An 18,435-nucleotide genomic window follows, 5' to 3' on the forward strand; every position below is an offset into this window, starting at 1 on the left:
TGCAGGGCATGGCGGCCTTTTGCGGTGCTTGGATGACCCCTAGTTCGCATTAAACACCTCCACCCTCCTTTGGTGTGGGGCTCATGTTGGCCATGCCCCATCCCCTGAAGCATTCAAGCTGATTTCTTGCAGCAGCTGGGCACTGTAACATCTCCAGAGCTGCTCTGTAAGGCAAGTAAAAGGGTGTGGGCCCTGCAGCACTACCTGTAGTTTGCATTGTGCATTGGAAGGCACAAAGTAAGCAGACGGGAGGAGAAGTCAGGATAGTGCACAAGGGTATAGAAGGGAGCGGCTGAAGAAAAGAGAAGTGGAAACAGACAGCAAACTAGGTTGGAGAGAGACCTGAGACAAAGAGATCTGAATTACACGAGAGCCGACCAGGGGAAACACAAATTATGCAGTCAAGTTTCCCACATTTGGGGAAATCGCAGGGGCAGCACACCCAGAGTGCAATGGGTGAGCCTTGCCCTGGGAGAAGCACCTTCATGATCATAGTATCTCACCTGGCAGGTAAGTAGGAGTTGGGCTAGAGCTGGGGAGGGTCTCTGCTTGGGCACCCCCCTGTCAAGTGAAGGAGATCCAACTGAGGCAGCACAAGGGAACTCTCGAAAGAAGAACAAGGCTAGAGGAAGATCTGAACAAAGAAATCTGACTTTTACCAGAGCTGACCAGAGGAAAACACAAACACAGTCCCCCACTACCACAAATAAAGCAGTCGAGTTTCCCACATTTGGGGAAATCACAGGGGTCAGCATACCCATAATGCAATGAATGAACCTCACCCTGGGAGAATAATCTTCATGACCATGGTATCTCCTATGCAAAATAAGTATGATTTGGGATAGAGCTGGGGAGGGCCGCTGCTCAGGCACATCTCTGTCAAGTAAAGGAGATTCAACTGAGGCAGCACAAGGGAACTCTCATCTGGGGACAACAACTGCAGGGAGAACACATATTTTCAGATGAACATGGGAGGGCAGAAGGCTGCCTAATACTGAAGCACACCCAAACAACAAACCAAATGCAACAACTAGTGCAAGCATTCCTGGGGGAAGTTCTGCAGAAGACGGATTTGCATACGGTGATGTCATCCAAGCAGTGGGTCAAAGTTGGCTTCAACCCTCATCTGCATATGAAAAGAGAAAAGGGGCGTGCAGGGCATGGCGGCCTTTTGCGGTGCTTGGATGACCCCTAGTTCGCATTAAACACCTCCACCCTCCTTTGGTGTGGGGCTCATGTTGGCCATGCCCCATCCCCTGAAGCATTCAAGCTGATTTCTTGCAGCAGCTGGGCACTGTAACAGCTCCAGAGCTGCTCTGTAAGGCAAGTAAAAGGGTGTGGGCCCTGCAGCACTACCTGTAGTTTGCATTGTGCATTGGAAGGCACAAAGTAAGCAGACGGGAGGAGAAGTCAGGATAGTGCACAAGGGTATAGAAGGGAGCGGCTGAAGAAAAGAGAAGTGGAAACAGACAGCAAACTAGGCTGGAGAGAGACCTGAGACAAAGAGATCTGAATTATACGAGAGCCGACCAGGGGAAACACAAATTATGCAGTCAAGTTTCCCACATTTGGGGAAATCACAGGAGCAGCACACCCAGAGTACAATGGGTGAGCCTTGCCCTGGGAGAAGCACCTTCATGATCATAGTATCTCACCTGGCAGGTAAGTAGGAGTTGGGCTAGAGCTGGGGAGGGTCGCTGCTCGGGTACCCCCCTGTAAAGTGAAGGAGATCCAACTGAGGCAGCACAAGGGAACTCTCGAAAAAAGAACAAGGCTAAAGGAAAATCTGAGACAAAGAAATCTGACTTTTACCAGAGCTGACCAGAGGAAAGCACAAACACAGTCTCCCACTACCACAAATATTGCAGTCAAGTTTCCCACATTTGGGGAAATCACAGGGGTCAGCATACCCAAAATGCAATGAATGAACCTCACCCTGGGAGAAAAATCTTCATGACCATGGTATCTCCTATGCAAAATAAGTATGATTTGGAATAGGGCTGGGGAGGGCCGCTGCTCATGCACATCTCTGTCAAGTAAAGGAGATTCAACTGAGGCAGCACAAGGGAACTCTCATCTTGGGACAACAACTGCAGGGAGAACATATATTTTCAGATGAACATGGGAGGGCAGAAGGCTGCCTAATACTGAAGCACCCCCAAACAACAAACCAAATGCAACAACTAGTGCAAGCATTCCTGGGGGAAGGCCTGCCGCAGATGGATTTGCATATGGTGATGTCATCCAAGCAGTGGGTCAAAGTTGGCTTCAACCCTCGTCTGCATATGAAAAGAGAAAAGGGGCGTGCAGGGCATGGTGGCCTTTTGCGGCGCTTGGCTGACCCCTAGTTTGCATTAAACACCTCCACCCTCCTTTGGTGTGGGGCTCATGTTGGCTATGCCCCAGCCCCTGAAGCATTCAAGCTGATTTCTTGCAGCAGCTGGGCACTGTAACAGCTCCAGAGCTGCTCTGTAAGGCAAGTAAAAGGGTGTGGGCCCTGCAGCACTACCTGTAGTTTGCATTGTGCATTGGAAGGCACAAAGTAAGCAGACGGGAGGAGAAGTCAGGATAGTGCACAAGGGTATAGAAGGGAGCGGCTGAAGAAAAGAGAAGTGGAAACAGACAGCAAACTAGGCTGGAGAGAGACCTGAGACAAAGAGATCTGAATTATACGAGAGCCGACGAGGGGAAACACAAATTATGCAGTCAAGTTTCCCACATTTGGGGAAATCGCAGGAGCAGCACACCCAGAGTGCAATGGTTGAGCCTTGCCCTGGGAGAAGCACCTTCATGATCATAGTATCTCACCTGGCAGGTAAGTAGGAGTTGGGCTAGAGCTGGGGAGGGTCGCTGCTCGGGTTCCCCCCTGTGAAGTGAAGGAGATCCAACTGAGGCAGCACCAGGGAACTCTCGAAAGAAGAACAAGGCTAGAGGAAGATCTGAGACAAAGAAATCTGACTTTTACCAGAGCTGACCAGAGGAAAGCACAAACACAGTCCCCCACTACCACAAATAATGCAGTCGAGTTTCCCACATTTGGGAAAATCACAGGGGTCAGCATACCCAGAATGCAATGAATGAACCTCACCCTGGGAGAACAATCTTCATGACCATGGTATCTCCTATGCAAAATAAGTATGATTTGGGATAGGGCTGGTGAGGGCAGCTGCTCAGGCACATCTCTGTCAAGTAAAGGAGATTCAACTGAGGCAGCACAAGTGAACTCTCATCTGGGGACAACAACTGCAGGGAGACCACATCTTTTCAGATGAACATGGGAGGGCGGAAGGCTGCCTAATACTGAAGCACCATCAAATATCAAACCATATGCAACAACTAGTACAAGCACTCCTGGGGGAAGGTCTGCAGCAGACGGATTTGCATACGGTGATGTTATCCAAGCAGTGGGCCAAAGTTGACTGGAACCCTCATCTGCATATGAAAAGAGAAAAGGGGCATGCAGGGCATGGCGGCCTTTTGCAGTGCTTGGATGACCCCTAGTTCGCATTAAACACCTCCCCCCTCCTTTGGTGTGGGGCTCATGTTGGCCATGCCCCATCCCCTGAAGCATTCAAGCTGATTTCTTGCAGCAGCTGGGCACTGTAACAGCTCCAGAGCTGCTCTGTAAGGCAAGTAAAAGGGTGTGGGCCCTGCAGCACTACCTGTAGTTTGCATTGTGCATTGGAAGGCACAAAGTAAGCAGACGGGAGGAGAAGTCAGGATAGTGCACAAGGGTATAGAAGGGAGCGGCTGAAGAAAAGAGAAGTGGAAACAGACAGCAAACTAGGCTGGAGAGAGACCTGAGACAAATAGATCTGAATTATACGAGAGCCGACCAGGGGAAACACAAATTATGCAGTCAAGTTTCCCACATTTGGGGAAATCGCAGGGGCAGCACACCCAGAGTGCAATGGGTGAGCCTTGCCCTGGGAGAAGCACCTTCATGATCATAGTATCTCACCTGGCAGGTAAGTAGGAGTTGGGCTAGAGCTGGGGAGGGTCGCTGCTCGGGTACCCCCCTGTAAAGTGAAGGAGATCCAACTGAGGCAGCACAATGGAACTCTCGAAAGAAGAACAAGGCTAGAGGAAAATCTGAGACAAAGAAATCTGACTTTTACCAGAGCTGACCAGAGGAAAGCACAAACACAGTCCCCCACTACCACAAATAATGCAGTCAAGTTTCCCACATTTGGGGAAATCACAGGGGTCAGCATACCCAAAATGCAATGAATGAACCTCACCCTGGGAGAACAATCTTCATGACCATGGTATCTCCTATGCAAAATAAGTATGATTTGGAATAGGGCTGGGGAGGGCCGCTGCTCATGCACATCTCTGTCAAGTAAAGGAGATTCAACTGAGGCAGCACAAGGGAACTCTCATCTGGGGACAACAACTGCAGGGAGAACACATATTTTCAGATGAACATGGGAGGGCAGAAGGCTGCCTAATACTGAAGCACCCCCAAACAACAAACCAAATGCAACAACTAGTGCAAGCATTCCTGGGGGAAGTTCTGCAGAAGACGGATTTGCATACGGTGATGTCATCCAAGCAGTGGGTCAAAGTTGGCTTCAACCCTCATCTGCATATGAAAAGAGAAAAGGGGCATGCAGGGCATGGCGGCCTTTTGCGGTGCTTGGATGACCCCTAGTTCGCATTAAACACCTCCACCCTCCTTTGGTGTGGGGCTCATGTTGGCCATGCCCCATCCCCTGAAGCATTCAAGCTGATTTCTTGCAGCAGCTGGGCACTGTAACAGCTCCAGAGCTGCTCTGTAAGGCAAGTAAAAGGGTGTGGGCCCTGCAGCACTACCTGTAGTTTGCATTGTGCATTGGAAGGCACAAAGTAAGCAGACGGGAGGAGAAGTCAGGATAGTGCACAAGGGTATAGAAGGGAGCGGTTGAAGAAAAGAGAAGTGGAAACAGACAGCAAACTAGGCTGGAGAGAGACCTGAGACAAAGAGATCTGAATTATACGAGAGCCGACCAGGGGAAACACAAATTATGCAGTCAAGTTTCCCACATTTGGGGAAATCGCAGGGGCAGCACACCCAGAGTGCAATGGGTGAGCCTTGCCCTGGGAGAAGCACCTTCATGATCATAGTATCTCACCTGGCAGGTAAGTAGGAGTTGGGCTAGAGCTGGGGAGGGTCGCTGTTCGGGCACCCCCCTGTCAAGTGAAAGAGATCCAACTGAGGCAGCACAAGGGAACTCTCGAAAGAAGAACAAGGCTAGAGGAAGATCTGAGACAAAGAAATCTGACTTTTACCAGAGCTGACCAGAGGAAAGCACAAACACAGTCCCCCACTACCACAAATAATGCAGTCGAGTTTCCCACATTTGGGAAAATCACAGGGGTCAGCATACCCAGAATGCAATGAATGAACCTCACCCTGGGAGAACAATCTTCATGACCATGGTATCTCCTATGCAAAATAAGTATGATTTGGGATAGGGCTGGTGAGGGCCGCTGCTCAGGCACATCTCTGTCAAGTAAAGGAGATTCAACTGAGGCAGCACAAGGGAACTCTCATCTGGGGACAACAACTGCAGGGAGACCACATCTTTTCAGATGAACATGGGAGGGCGGAAGGCTGCCTAATACTGAAGCACCATCAAATATCAAACCATATGCAACAACTAGTACAAGCACTCCTGGGGGAAGGTCTGCAGCAGACGGATTTGCATACGGTGATGTTATCCAAGCAGTGGGCCAAAGTTGACTGGAACCCTCATCTGCATATGAAAAGAGAAAAGGGGCATGCAGGGCATGGCGGCCTTTTGCAGTGCATGGATGACCCCTAGTTCGCATTAAACACCTCCCCCCTCCTTTGGTGTGGGGCTCATGTTGGCCATGCCCCATCCCCTGAAGCATTCAAGCTGATTTCTTGCAGCAGCTGGGCACTGTAACAGCTCCAGAGCTGCTCTGTAAGGCAAGTAAAAGGGTGTGGGCCCTGCAGCACTACCTGTAGTTTGCATTGTGCATTGGAAGGCACAAAGTAAGCAGACGGGAGGAGAAGTCAGGATAGTGCACAAGGGTATAGAAGGGAGCGGTTGAAGAAAAGAGAAGTGGAAACAGACAGCAAACTAGGCTGGAGAGAGACCTGAGACAAAGAGATCTGAATTATACGAGAGCCGACCAGGGGAAACACAAATTATGCAGTCAAGTTTCCCACATTTGGGGAAATCGCAGGGGCAGCACACCCAGAGTGCAATGGGTGAGCCTTGCCCTGGGAGAAGCACCTTCATGATCATAGTATCTCACCTGGCAGGTAAGTAGGAGTTGGGCTAGAGCTGGGGAGGGTCGCTGTTCGGGCACCCCCCTGTCAAGTGAAAGAGATCCAACTGAGGCAGCACAAGGGAACTCTCGAAAGAAGAACAAGGCTAGAGGAAGATCTGAGACAAAGAAATCTGACTTTTACCAGAGCTGACCAGAGGAAAGCACAAACACAGTCCCCCACTACCACAAATAATGCAGTCGAGTTTCCCACATTTGGGAAAATCACAGGGGTCAGCATACCCAGAATGCAATGAATGAACCTCACCCTTGGAGAACAATCTTCATGACCATGGTATCTCCTATGCAAAATAAGTATGATTTGGGATAGGGCTGGTGAGGGCAGCTGCTCAGGCACATCTCTGTCAAGTAAAGGAGATTCAACTGAGGCAGCACAAGTGAACTCTCATCTGGGGACAACAACTGCAGGGAGACCACATCTTTTCAGATGAACATGGGAGGGCGGAAGGCTGCCTAATACTGAAGCACCATCAAATATCAAACCATATGCAACAACTAGTACAAGCACTCCTGGGGGAAGGTCTGCAGCAGACGGATTTGCATACGGTGATGTTATCCAAGCAGTGGGCCAAAGTTGACTGGAACCCTCATCTGCATATGAAAAGAGAAAAGGGGCATGCAGGGCATGGCGGCCTTTTGCAGTGCTTGGATGACCCCTAGTTCGCATTAAACACCTCCCCCCTCCTTTGGTGTGGGGCTCATGTTGGCCATGCCCCATCCCCTGAAGCATTCAAGCTGATTTCTTGCAGCAGCTGGGCACTGTAACAGCTCCAGAGCTGCTCTGTAAGGCAAGTAAAAGGGTGTGGGCCCTGCAGCACTACCTGTAGTTTGCATTCTAGTGTCTTTCGTTTGGGAGAAAAATGCAAAGGTACAATACAGCTTTTCCTTGCCGATATCTCTCTTTTGCAAAGAGCTAGGCATTGGAAAATTCAGGGCTATACCGTGTAGATGAAGCACTAACAGGAGGCTTTTAAATTTTCATTCTAGTGTCTTTCGTTTGGGAGAAAAATGCAAAGGTACAATACAGCTTTTCCTTGCCAATATCTCTCTTTTGCAAAGAGCTAGGCATTGGAAAATTCAGGGCTATAACGTGTAGATGAAGCACTAACAGGAGGCTTTAAAATTTTCATTCTAGTGTCTTTCGTTTGGGAGAAAAATGCAAAAGTACAATGCAGCTTTTCCTTGCCGATATCTCTCTTTTGCAAAGAGATAGGCATTGGAAAATTCAGGGCTATAACGTGTAGATGAAGCACTAATAGGAGGCTTTAAAATTTTCATTCTAGTGTCTTTCGTTTGGGAGAAAAAAGCAAAGGTACAATACAGCTTTTCCTTGCCGATATCTCTCTTTTGCAAAGAGATAGGCATTGGAAAATTCAGGGCTATAACGTGTAGATGAAGCACTAACAGGAGGCTTTAAAATTTTCATTCTAGTGTCTTTCGTTTGGGAGAAAAATGCAAAGGTACAATACAGCTTTTCCTTGCCGATATCTCTCTTTTGCAAAGAGCTAGGCATTGGAAAATTCAGGGCTATAACGTGTAGATGAAGCACTAACAGTAGGCTTTAAAATTTTCATTCTAGTGTCTTTCGTTTGGGAGAAAAATGCAAAGGTACAATACAGCTTTTCCTTGCCAATATCTCTCTTTTGCAAAGAGCTAGGCATTGGAAAATTCAGGGCTATAACGTGTAGATGAAGCACTAACAGGAGGCTTTAAAATTTTCATTCTAGTGTCTTTCGTTTGGGAGAAAAATGCAAAAGTACAATGCAGCTTTTCCTTGCCGATATCTCTCTTTTGCAAAGAGATAGGCATTGGAAAATGCAGGGCTATAACGTGTAGATGAAGCACTAACAGGAGGCTTTAAAATTTTCATTCTAGTGTCTTTCGTTTGGGAGAAAAATGCAAAGGTACAATACAGCATTTCCTTGCCGATATCTCTCTTTTGCAAAGAGATAGGCATTGGAAAATTCAGGGCTATAACGTGTAGATGAAGCACTAACAGGAGGCTTTAAAATTTTCATTCTAGTGTCTTTCGTTTGGGAGAAAAATGCAAAGGTACAATACAGCTTTTCCTTGCCGATATCTCTCTTTTGCAAAGAGATAGGCATTGGAAAATTCAGGGCTATAACGTGTAGATGAAGCACTAACAGGAGGCTTTAACATTTTCATTCTAGTGTACTTCGTTTGGGAGAAAAATGCAAAGGTACAATACAGCTTTTCCTTGCCGATATCTCTCTTTTGCAAAGAGATAGGCATTGGAAAATTCAGGGCTATAACGTGTAGATGAAGCACTAATAGGAGGCTTTAAAATTTTCATTCTAGTGTCCTTCGTTTGGGAGAAAAATGCAAAGGTACAATACAGCTTTTCCTTGCCGATATCTCTCTTTTGCAAAGAGATAGGCATTGGAAAATTCAGGGCTATAACGTGTAGATGAAGCACTAACAGGAGGCTTTAAAATTTTCATTCTAGTGTCTTTCGTTTGGGAGAAAAATGCAAAGGTACAATACAGTTTTTCCTTGCCGATATCTCTCTTTTGCAAAGAGATAGGCATTGGAAAATTCAGGGCTATAACGTGTAGATGAAGCACTAACAGGAGGCTTTAAAATTTTCATTCTAGTGTCTTTCGTTTGGGAGAAAAATGCAAAGGTACAATACAGCTTTTCCTTGCCAATATCTCTCTTTTGCAAAGAGCTAGGCATTGGAAAATTCAGGGCTATAACGTGTAGATGAAGCACTAACAGGAGGCTTTAAAATTTTCATTCTAGTGTCTTTCGTTTGGGAGAAAAATGCAAAAGTACAATGCAGCTTTTCCTTGCCGATATCTCTCTTTTGCAAAGAGATAGGCATTGGAAAATTCAGGGCTATAACGTGTAGATGAAGCACTAATAGGAGGCTTTAAAATTTTCATTCTAGTGTCTTTCGTTTGGGAGAAAAAAGCAAAGGTACAATACAGCTTTTCCTTGCCGATATCTCTCTTTTGCAAAGAGATAGGCATTGGAAAATTCAGGGCTATAACGTGTAGATGAAGCACTAACAGGAAGCTTTAAAATTTTCATTCTAGTGTCTTTCGTTTGGGAGAAAAATGCAAAGGTACAATACAGCTTTTCCTTGCCGATATCTCTCTTTTGCAAAGAGCTAGGCATTGGAAAATTCAGGGCTATAACGTGTAGATGAAGCACTAACAGTAGGCTTTAAAATTTTCATTCTAGTGTCTTTCGTTTGGGAGAAAAATGCAAAGGTACAATACAGCTTTTCCTTGCCGATATCTCTCTTTTGCAAAGAAATAGGCATTGGAAAATTCAGGGCTATAACGTGTAGATGAAGCACTAACAGGAGGCTTTAAAATTTTCATTCTAGTGTCCTTCGTTTGGGAGAAAAATGCAAAGGTACAATACAGCTTTTCCTTGCCGATATCTCTCTTTTGCAAAGAGATAGGCATTGGAAAATTCAGGGCTATAACGTGTAGATGAAGCACTAACAGGAGGCTTTAAAATTTTCATTCTAGTGTCTTTCGTTTGGGAGAAAAATGCAAAGGTACAATACAGCTTTTCCTTGCCAATATCTCTCTTTTGCAAAGAGCTAGGCATTGGAAAATTCAGGGCTATAACGTGTAGATGAAGCACTAACAGGAGGCTTTAAAATTTTCATTCTAGTGTCTTTCGTTTGGGAGAAAAATGCAAAAGTACAATGCAGCTTTTCCTTGCCGATATCTCTCTTTTGCAAAGAGATAGGCATTGGAAAATGCAGGGCTATAACGTGTAGATGAAGCACTAACAGGAGGCTTTAAAATTTTCATTCTAGTGTCTTTCGTTTGGGAGAAAAATGCAAAGGTACAATACAGCATTTCCTTGCCGATATCTCTCTTTTGCAAAGAGATAGGCATTGGAAAATTCAGGGCTATAACGTGTAGATGAAGCACTAACAGGAGGCTTTAAAATTTTCATTCTAGTGTACTTCGTTTGGGAGAAAAATGCAAAGGTACAATACAGCTTTTCCTTGCCGATATCTCTCTTTTGCAAAGAGATAGGCATTGGAAAATTCAGGGCTATAACGTGTAGATGAAGCACTAATAGGAGGCTTTAAAATTTTCATTCTAGTGTCCTTCGTTTGGGAGAAAAATGCAAAGGTACAATACAGCTTTTCCTTGCCGATATCTCTCTTTTGCAAAGAGATAGGCATTGGAAAATTCAGGGCTATAACGTGTAGATGAAGCACTAACAGGAGGCTTTAAAATTTTCATTCTAGTGTCTTTCGTTTGGGAGAAAAATGCAAAGGTACAATACAGCTTTTCCTTGCCGATATCTCTCTTTTGCAAAGAGCTAGGCATTGGAAAATTCAGGGCTATAACGTGTAGATGAAGCACTAACAGTAGGCTTTAACATTTTCATTCTAGTGTCTTTCGTTTGGGAGAAAAATGCAAAGGTACAATACAGCATTTCCTTGCCGATATCTCTCTTTTGCAAAGAGCTAGGCATTGGAAAATTCAGGGCTATAACGTGTAGATGAAGCACTAACAGTAGGCTTTAAAATTTTCATTCTAGTGTCTTTCGTTTGGGAGAAAAATGCAAAGGTACAATACAGCTTTTCCTTGCCGATATCTCTCTTTTGCAAAGAGATAGGCATTGGAAAATTCAGGGCTATAACGTGTAGATGAAGCACTAACAGGAGGCTTTAAATTTTTCATTCTAGTGTCCTTCGTTTGGGAGAAAAATGCAAAGGTACAATACAGCTTTTCCTTGCCGATATCTCTCTTTTGCAAAGAGATAGGCATTGGAAAATTCAGGGCTATAACGTATAGATGAAGCACTAACAGGAGGCTTTAAAATTTTCATTCTAGTGTCTTTCGTTTGGGAGAAAAATGCAAAAGTACAATGCAGCTTTTCCTTGCCGATATCTCTCTTTTGCAAAGAGATAGGCATTGGAAAATGCAGGGCTATAACGTGTAGATGAAGCACTAACAGGAGGCTTTAAAATTTTCATTCTAGTGTCTTTCGTTTGGGAGAAAAATGCAAAGGTACAATACAGCTTTTCCTTGCCGATATCTTTCTTTTGCAAAGAGATAGGCATTGGAAAATTCAGGGCTATAACGTGTAGATGAAGCACTAACAGGAGGCTTTAACATTTTCATTCTAGTGTACTTCGTTTGGGAGAAAAATGCAAAGGTACAATACAGCTTTTCCTTGCCGATATCTCTCTTTTGCAAAGAGATAGGCATTGGAAAATTCAGGGCTATAACGTGTAGATGAAGCACTAATAGGAGGTTTTAAAATTTTCATTCTAGTGTCCTTCGTTTGGGAGAAAAATGCAAAGGTACAATACAGCTTTTCCTTGCCGATATCTCTCTTTTGCAAAGAGATAGGCATTGGAAAATTCAGGGCTATAACGTGTAGATGAAGCACTAACAGGAGGCTTTAAAATTTTCATTCTAGTGTCTTTCGTTTGGGAGAAAAATGCAAAGGTACAATACAGCATTTCCTTGCCGATATCTCTCTTTTGCAAAGAGATAGGCATTGGAAAATTCAGGGCTATAACGTGTAGATGAAGCACTAATAGGAGGCTTTAAAATTTTCATTCTAGTGTCCTTCGTTTGGGAGAAAAATGCAAAGGTACAATACAGCTTTTCCTTGCCGATATCTCTCTTTTGCAAAGAGATAGGCATTGGAAAATTCAGGGCTATAACGTGTAGATGAAGCACTAACAGGAGGCTTTAAAATTTTCATTCTAGTGTCTTTCTTTTGGGAGAAAAATGCAAAGGTACAATACAGCTTTTCCTTGCCGATATCTCTCTTTTGCAAAGAGCTAGGCATTGGAAAATTCAGGGCTATAACGTGTAGATGAAGCACTAACAGGAGGCTTTAAAATTTTCATTCTAGTGTCTTTCGTTTGGGAGAAAAATGCAAAGGTACAATACAGCTTTTCCTTGCCGATATCTCTCTTTTGCAAAGAGATAGGCATTGGAAAATTCAGGGCTATAACGTGTAGATGAAGCACTAACAGTAGGCTTTAACATTTTCATTCTAGTGTCTTTCGTTTGGGAGAAAAATGCAAAGGTACAATACAGCTTTTCCTTGCCGATATCTCTCTTTTGCAAAGAGATAGGCATTGGAAAATGCAGGGCTATAACGTGTAGATGAAGCACTAACAGGAGGCTTTACAATTTTCATTCTAGTGTCTTTCGTTTGGGAGAAAAATGCAAAAGTACAATGCAACTTTTCCTTGCCGATATCTCTCTTTTGCAAAGAGATAGGCATTGGAAAATGCAGGGCTATAACGTGTAGATGAAGCACTAACAGGAGGCTTTAAAATTTTCATTCTAGTGTCTTTCGTTTGGGAGAAAAATGCAAAGGTACAATACAGCATTTCCTTGCCGATATCTCTCTTTTGCAAAGAGATAGGCATTGGAAAATTCAGGGCTATTACGTGTAGATGAAGCACTAACAGGAGGCTTTAAAATTTTCATTCTAGTGTCCTTCGTTTGGGAGAAAAATGCAAAGGTACAATACAGCTTTTCCTTGCCGATATCTCTCTTTTGCAAAGAGATAGGCATTGGAAAATTCAGGGCTATAACGTGTAGATGAAGCACTAACAGGAGGCTTTAAAATTTTCATTCTAGTGTCTTTCGTTTGGGAGAAAAATGCAAAGGTACAATACAGCTTTTCCTTGTCGATATCTCTCTTTTGCAAAGAGCTAGGCATTGGAAAATTCAGGGCTATAACGTGTAGATGAAGCACTAACAGTAGGATTTAAAATTTTCATTCTAGTGTCTTTCGTTTGGGAGAAAAATGCAAAGGTACAATACAGTTTTTCCTTGCCGATATCTCTCTTTTGCAAAGAGATAGGCATTGGAAAATTCAGGGCTATAACGTGTAGATGAAGCACTAATAGGAGGCTTTAACATTTTCATTCTAGTGTCCTTCGTTTGGGAGAAAAATGCAAAGGTACAATACAGCTTTTCCTTGCCGATATCTCTCTTTTGCAAAGAGATAGGCATTGGAAAATTCAGGGCTATAACGTGTAGATGAAGCACTAACAGGAGGCTTTAAAATTTTCATTCTAGTGTCTTTCGTTTGGGAGAAAAATGCAAAGGTACAATACAGCTTTTCCTTGCCGATATCTCTCTTTTGCAAAGAGCTAGGCATTGGAAAATTCAGGGCTATAACGTGTAGATGAAGCACTAACAGTAGGCTTTAACATTTTCATTCTAGTGTCTTTCGTTTGGGAGAAAAATGCAAAGGCACAATACAGCTTTTCCTTGCCGATATCTCTCTTTTGCAAAGAGATAGGCATTGGAAAATTCAGGGCTATAACGTGTAGATGAAGCACTAACAGGAGGCTTTAAAATTTTCATTCTAGTGTCTTTCGTTTGGGAGAAAAATGCAAAAGTACAATGCAGCTTTTCCTTGCCGATATCTCTCTTTTGCAAAGAGATAGGCATTGGAAAATGCAGGGCTATAACGTGTAGATGAAGCACTAACAGGAGGCTTTAAAATTATCATTCTAGTGTCTTTCGTTTGGGAGAAAAATGCAAAAGTACAATACACTTTTCCTTGCCGATATCTCTCTTTTGCAAAGAGATAGGCATTGGAAAATTCAGGGCTATAACGTGTAGATGAAGCACTAATAGGAGGCTTTAACATTTTCATTCTAGTATCCTTCGTTTGGGAGAAAAATGCAAAGGTACAATACATCTTTTCCTTGCCGATATCTCTCTTTTGAAAAGAGATAGGCATTGGAAAATTCAGGGCTATAACGTGTAGATGAAGCACTAACAGGAGGCTTTAAAATTTTCATTCTAGTGTCTTTCGTTTGGGAGAAAAATGCAAAGGTACAATACAGCTTTTCCTTGCCGATATCTCTCTTTTGCAAAGAGCTAGGCATTGGAAAATTCAGGGCTATAACGTGTAGATGAAGCACTAACAGTAGGCTTTAAAATTTTCATTCTAGTGTCTTTCGTTTGGGAGAAAAATGCAAAGGTACAATACAGCTTTTCCTTGCCGATATCTCTCTTTTGCAAAGAGCTAGGCATTGGAAAATTCAGGGCTATAACGTGCAGATGAAGCACTAACAGTAGGATTTAAAATTTTCATTCTAGTATCTTTCGTTTGGGAGAAAAATGCAAAGGTACAATACAGCTTTTCCTTGCCGATATCTCTCTTTTGCAAAGAGATAGGCATTGGAAAATTCAGGGCTATAACGTGTAGATGAAGCACTAACAGGAGGCTTTAAAATTTTCATTTTAGTGTCTTTCGTTTGGGAGAAAAATGCAAAGGTACAATACAGTTTTTCCTTGCCGATATCTCTCTTTTGCAAAGAGATAGGCATTGGAAAATTCAGGGCTATAACGTGTAGATGAAGCACTAATAGGAGGCTTTAAAATTTTCATTCTAGTGTCTTTCGTTTGGGAGAAAAATGCAAAGGTACAATACAGCTTTTCCTTGCCGATATCTCTCTTTTGCAAAGAGCTAGGCATTGGAAAATTCAGGGCTATAACGTGTAGATGAAGCACTAACAGTAGGCTTTAACATTTTCATTCTAGTGTCTTTCGTTTGGGAGAAAAATGCAAAGGTACAATACAGCATTTCCTTGCCGATATCTCTCTTTTGCAAAGAGCTAGGCATTGGAAAATTCAGGGCTATAACGTGTAGATGAAGCACTAACAGTAGGCTTTAAAATTTTCATTCTAGTGTCTTTCGTTTGGGAGAAAAATGCAAAGGTACAATACAGCTTTTCCTTGCCGATATCTCTCTTTTGCAAAGAGATAGGCATTGGAAAATTCAGGGCTATAACGTGTAGATGAAGCACTAACAGGAGGCTTTAAATTTTTCATTCTAGTGTCCTTCGTTTGGGAGAAAAATGCAAAGGTACAATACAGCTTTTCCTTGCCGATATCTCTCTTTTGCAAAGAGATAGGCATTGGAAAATTCAGGGCTATAACGTATAGATGAAGCACTAACAGGAGGCTTTAAAATTTTCATTCTAGTGTCTTTCGTTTGGGAGAAAAATGCAAAAGTACAATGCAGCTTTTCCTTGCCGATATCTCTCTTTTGCAAAGAGATAGGCATTGGAAAATGCAGGGCTATAACGTGTAGATGAAGCACTAACAGGAGGCTTTAAAATTTTCATTCTAGTGTCTTTCGTTTGGGAGAAAAATGCAAAGGTACAATACAGCTTTTCCTTGCCGATATCTTTCTTTTGCAAAGAGATAGGCATTGGAAAATTCAGGGCTATAACGTGTAGATGAAGCACTAACAGGAGGCTTTAACATTTTCATTCTAGTGTACTTCGTTTGGGAGAAAAATGCAAAGGTACAATACAGCTTTTCCTTGCCGATATCTCTCTTTTGCAAAGAGATAGGCATTGGAAAATTCAGGGCTATAACGTGTAGATGAAGCACTAATAGGAGGTTTTAAAATTTTCATTCTAGTGTCCTTCGTTTGGGAGAAAAATGCAAAGGTACAATACAGCTTTTCCTTGCCGATATCTCTCTTTTGCAAAGAGATAGGCATTGGAAAATTCAGGGCTATAACGTGTAGATGAAGCACTAACAGGAGGCTTTAAAATTTTCATTCTAGTGTCTTTCGTTTGGGAGAAAAATGCAAAGGTACAATACAGCTTTTCCTTGCCGATATCTCTCTTTTGCAAAGAGCTAGGCATTGGAAAATTCAGGGCTATAACGTGTAGATGAAGCACTAACAGGAGGCTTTAAAATTTTCATTCTAGTGTCTTTCGTTTGGGAGAAAAATGCAAAGGTACAATACAGCTTTTCCTTGCCGATATCTCTCTTTTGCAAAGAGATAGGCATTGGAAAATTCAGGGCTATAACGTGTATATGAAGCACTAACAGGAGGCTTTAAAATTTTCATTCTAGTGTCTTTCGTTTGGGAGAAAAATGCAAAGGTACAATACAGCTTTTCCTTGCCGATATCTCTCTTTTGCAAAGAGATAGGCATTGGAAAATTCAGGGCTATAACGTGTAGATGAAGCACTAACAGGAGGCTTTAACATTTTCATTCTAGTGTACTTCGTTTGGGAGAAAAATGCAAAGGTACAATACAGCTTTTCCTTGCCGATATCTCTCTTTTGCAAAGAGATAGGCATTGGAAAATTCAGGGCTATAACGTGTAGATGAAGCACTAATAGGAGGTTTTAAAATTTTCATTCTAGTGTCCTTCGTTTGGGAGAAAAATGCAAAGGTACAATACAGCTTTTCCTTGCCGATATCTCTCTTTTGCAAAGAGATAGGCATTGGAAAATTCAGGGCTATAACGTGTAGATGAAGCACTAACAGGAGGCTTTAAAATTTTCATTCTAGTGTCTTTCGTTTGGGAGAAAAATGCAAAGGTACAATACAGCATTTCCTTGCCGATATCTCTCTTTTGCAAAGAGATAGGCATTGGAAAATTCAGGGCTATAACGTGTAGATGAAGCACTAATAGGAGGCTTTAAAATTTTCATTCTAGTGTCCTTCGTTTGGGAGAAAAATGCAAAGGTACAATACAGCTTTTCCTTGCCGATATCTCTCTTTTGCAAAGAGATAGGCATTGGAAAATTCAGGGCTATAACGTGTAGATGAAGCACTAACAGGAGGCTTTAAAATTTTCATTCTAGTGTCTTTCTTTTGGGAGAAAAATGCAAAGGTACAATACAGCTTTTCCTTGCCGATATCTCTCTTTTGCAAAGAGCTAGGCATTGGAAAATTCAGGGCTATAACGTGTAGATGAAGCACTAACAGGAGGCTTTAAAATTTTCATTCTAGTGTCTTTCGTTTGGGAGAAAAATGCAAAGGTACAATACAGCTTTTCCTTGCCGATATCTCTCTTTTGCAAAGAGATAGGCATTGGAAAATTCAGGGCTATAACGTGTAGATGAAGCACTAACAGTAGGCTTTAACATTTTCATTCTAGTGTCTTTCGTTTGGGAGAAAAATGCAAAGGTACAATACAGCTTTTCCTTGCCGATATCTCTCTTTTGCAAAGAGATAGGCATTGGAAAATGCAGGGCTATAACGTGTAGATGAAGCACTAACAGGAGGCTTTACAATTTTCATTCTAGTGTCTTTCGTTTGGGAGAAAAATGCAAAAGTACAATGCAACTTTTCCTTGCCGATATCTCTCTTTTGCAAAGAGATAGGCATTGGAAAATGCAGGGCTATAACGTGTAGATGAAGCACTAACAGGAGGCTTTAAAATTTTCATTCTAGTGTCTTTCGTTTGGGAGAAAAATGCAAAGGTACAATACAGCATTTCCTTGCCGATATCTCTCTTTTGCAAAGAGATAGGCATTGGAAAATTCAGGGCTATTACGTGTAGATGAAGCACTAACAGGAGGCTTTAAAATTTTCATTCTAGTGTCCTTCGTTTGGGAGAAAAATGCAAAGGTACAATACAGCTTTTCCTTGCCGATATCTCTCTTTTGCAAAGAGATAGGCATTGGAAAATTCAGGGCTATAACGTGTAGATGAAGCACTAACAGGAGGCTTTAAAATTTTCATTCTAGTGTCTTTCGTTTGGGAGAAAAATGCAAAGGTACAATACAGCTTTTCCTTGTCGATATCTCTCTTTTGCAAAGAGCTAGGCATTGGAAAATTCAGGGCTATAACGTGTAGATGAAGCACTAACAGTAGGATTTAAAATTTTCATTCTAGTGTCTTTCGTTTGGGAGAAAAATGCAAAGGTACAATACAGTTTTTCCTTGCCGATATCTCTCTTTTGCAAAGAGATAGGCATTGGAAAATTCAGGGCTATAACGTGTAGATGAAGCACTAATAGGAGGCTTTAACATTTTCATTCTAGTGTCCTTCGTTTGGGAGAAAAATGCAAAGGTACAATACAGCTTTTCCTTGCCGATATCTCTCTTTTGCAAAGAGATAGGCATTGGAAAATTCAGGGCTATAACGTGTAGATGAAGCACTAACAGGAGGCTTTAAAATTTTCATTCTAGTGTCTTTCGTTTGGGAGAAAAATGCAAAGGTACAATACAGCTTTTCCTTGCCGATATCTCTCTTTTGCAAAGAGCTAGGCATTGGAAAATTCAGGGCTATAACGTGTAGATGAAGCACTAACAGTAGGCTTTAACATTTTCATTCTAGTGTCTTTCGTTTGGGAGAAAAATGCAAAGGCACAATACAGCTTTTCCTT

At 42.6% G+C, this 18,435-nt stretch overlaps 11 non-coding genes and 1 pseudogene across 11 annotated transcripts; all 12 read right to left on the reverse strand.

The window, feature by feature from the left end:
• Positions 1-355: 355 nt before the first annotated feature.
• LOC135012244 (U1 spliceosomal RNA) lies at positions 356-518 on the reverse strand. The gene has a single exon (XR_010211248.1). It is a non-coding gene; the product is annotated as a U1 spliceosomal RNA (small nuclear RNA).
• Positions 519-669: 151 nt separating this feature from the next.
• LOC135012197 (U1 spliceosomal RNA) lies at positions 670-833 on the reverse strand. The gene has a single exon (XR_010211202.1). It is a non-coding gene; the product is annotated as a U1 spliceosomal RNA (small nuclear RNA).
• A 674-nt stretch (positions 834-1,507) lies between these two features.
• On the reverse strand, positions 1,508-1,670 carry LOC135012369 (U1 spliceosomal RNA). The gene has a single exon (XR_010211366.1). It is a non-coding gene; the product is annotated as a U1 spliceosomal RNA (small nuclear RNA).
• A 152-nt stretch (positions 1,671-1,822) lies between these two features.
• Positions 1,823-1,986, reverse strand: LOC135012229 (U1 spliceosomal RNA). Its single transcript, XR_010211233.1, has one exon. It is a non-coding gene; the product is annotated as a U1 spliceosomal RNA (small nuclear RNA).
• A 701-nt stretch (positions 1,987-2,687) lies between these two features.
• On the reverse strand, positions 2,688-2,823 carry LOC135012393 (U1 spliceosomal RNA; annotated as a pseudogene).
• A 152-nt stretch (positions 2,824-2,975) lies between these two features.
• On the reverse strand, positions 2,976-3,139 carry LOC135012491 (U1 spliceosomal RNA). Its single transcript, XR_010211441.1, has one exon. It is a non-coding gene; the product is annotated as a U1 spliceosomal RNA (small nuclear RNA).
• Positions 3,140-3,813: 674 nt separating this feature from the next.
• Positions 3,814-3,976, reverse strand: LOC135012291 (U1 spliceosomal RNA). Its single transcript, XR_010211295.1, has one exon. It is a non-coding gene; the product is annotated as a U1 spliceosomal RNA (small nuclear RNA).
• Positions 3,977-4,128: 152 nt separating this feature from the next.
• On the reverse strand, positions 4,129-4,292 carry LOC135012147 (U1 spliceosomal RNA). Its single transcript, XR_010211152.1, has one exon. It is a non-coding gene; the product is annotated as a U1 spliceosomal RNA (small nuclear RNA).
• A 674-nt stretch (positions 4,293-4,966) lies between these two features.
• LOC135012277 (U1 spliceosomal RNA) lies at positions 4,967-5,129 on the reverse strand. Its single transcript, XR_010211281.1, has one exon. It is a non-coding gene; the product is annotated as a U1 spliceosomal RNA (small nuclear RNA).
• A 152-nt stretch (positions 5,130-5,281) lies between these two features.
• LOC135012492 (U1 spliceosomal RNA) lies at positions 5,282-5,445 on the reverse strand. The gene has a single exon (XR_010211442.1). It is a non-coding gene; the product is annotated as a U1 spliceosomal RNA (small nuclear RNA).
• A 674-nt stretch (positions 5,446-6,119) lies between these two features.
• On the reverse strand, positions 6,120-6,282 carry LOC135012278 (U1 spliceosomal RNA). The gene has a single exon (XR_010211282.1). It is a non-coding gene; the product is annotated as a U1 spliceosomal RNA (small nuclear RNA).
• A 152-nt stretch (positions 6,283-6,434) lies between these two features.
• On the reverse strand, positions 6,435-6,598 carry LOC135012126 (U1 spliceosomal RNA). Its single transcript, XR_010211131.1, has one exon. It is a non-coding gene; the product is annotated as a U1 spliceosomal RNA (small nuclear RNA).
• Between the last annotated feature and the right edge of the window lie 11,837 nt (positions 6,599-18,435).

Source organism: Pseudophryne corroboree, unplaced genomic scaffold, assembly GCF_028390025.1.
Source record: "Pseudophryne corroboree isolate aPseCor3 unplaced genomic scaffold, aPseCor3.hap2 scaffold_253, whole genome shotgun sequence".
NCBI classification, from domain to species: domain Eukaryota; kingdom Metazoa; phylum Chordata; class Amphibia; order Anura; family Myobatrachidae; genus Pseudophryne; species Pseudophryne corroboree.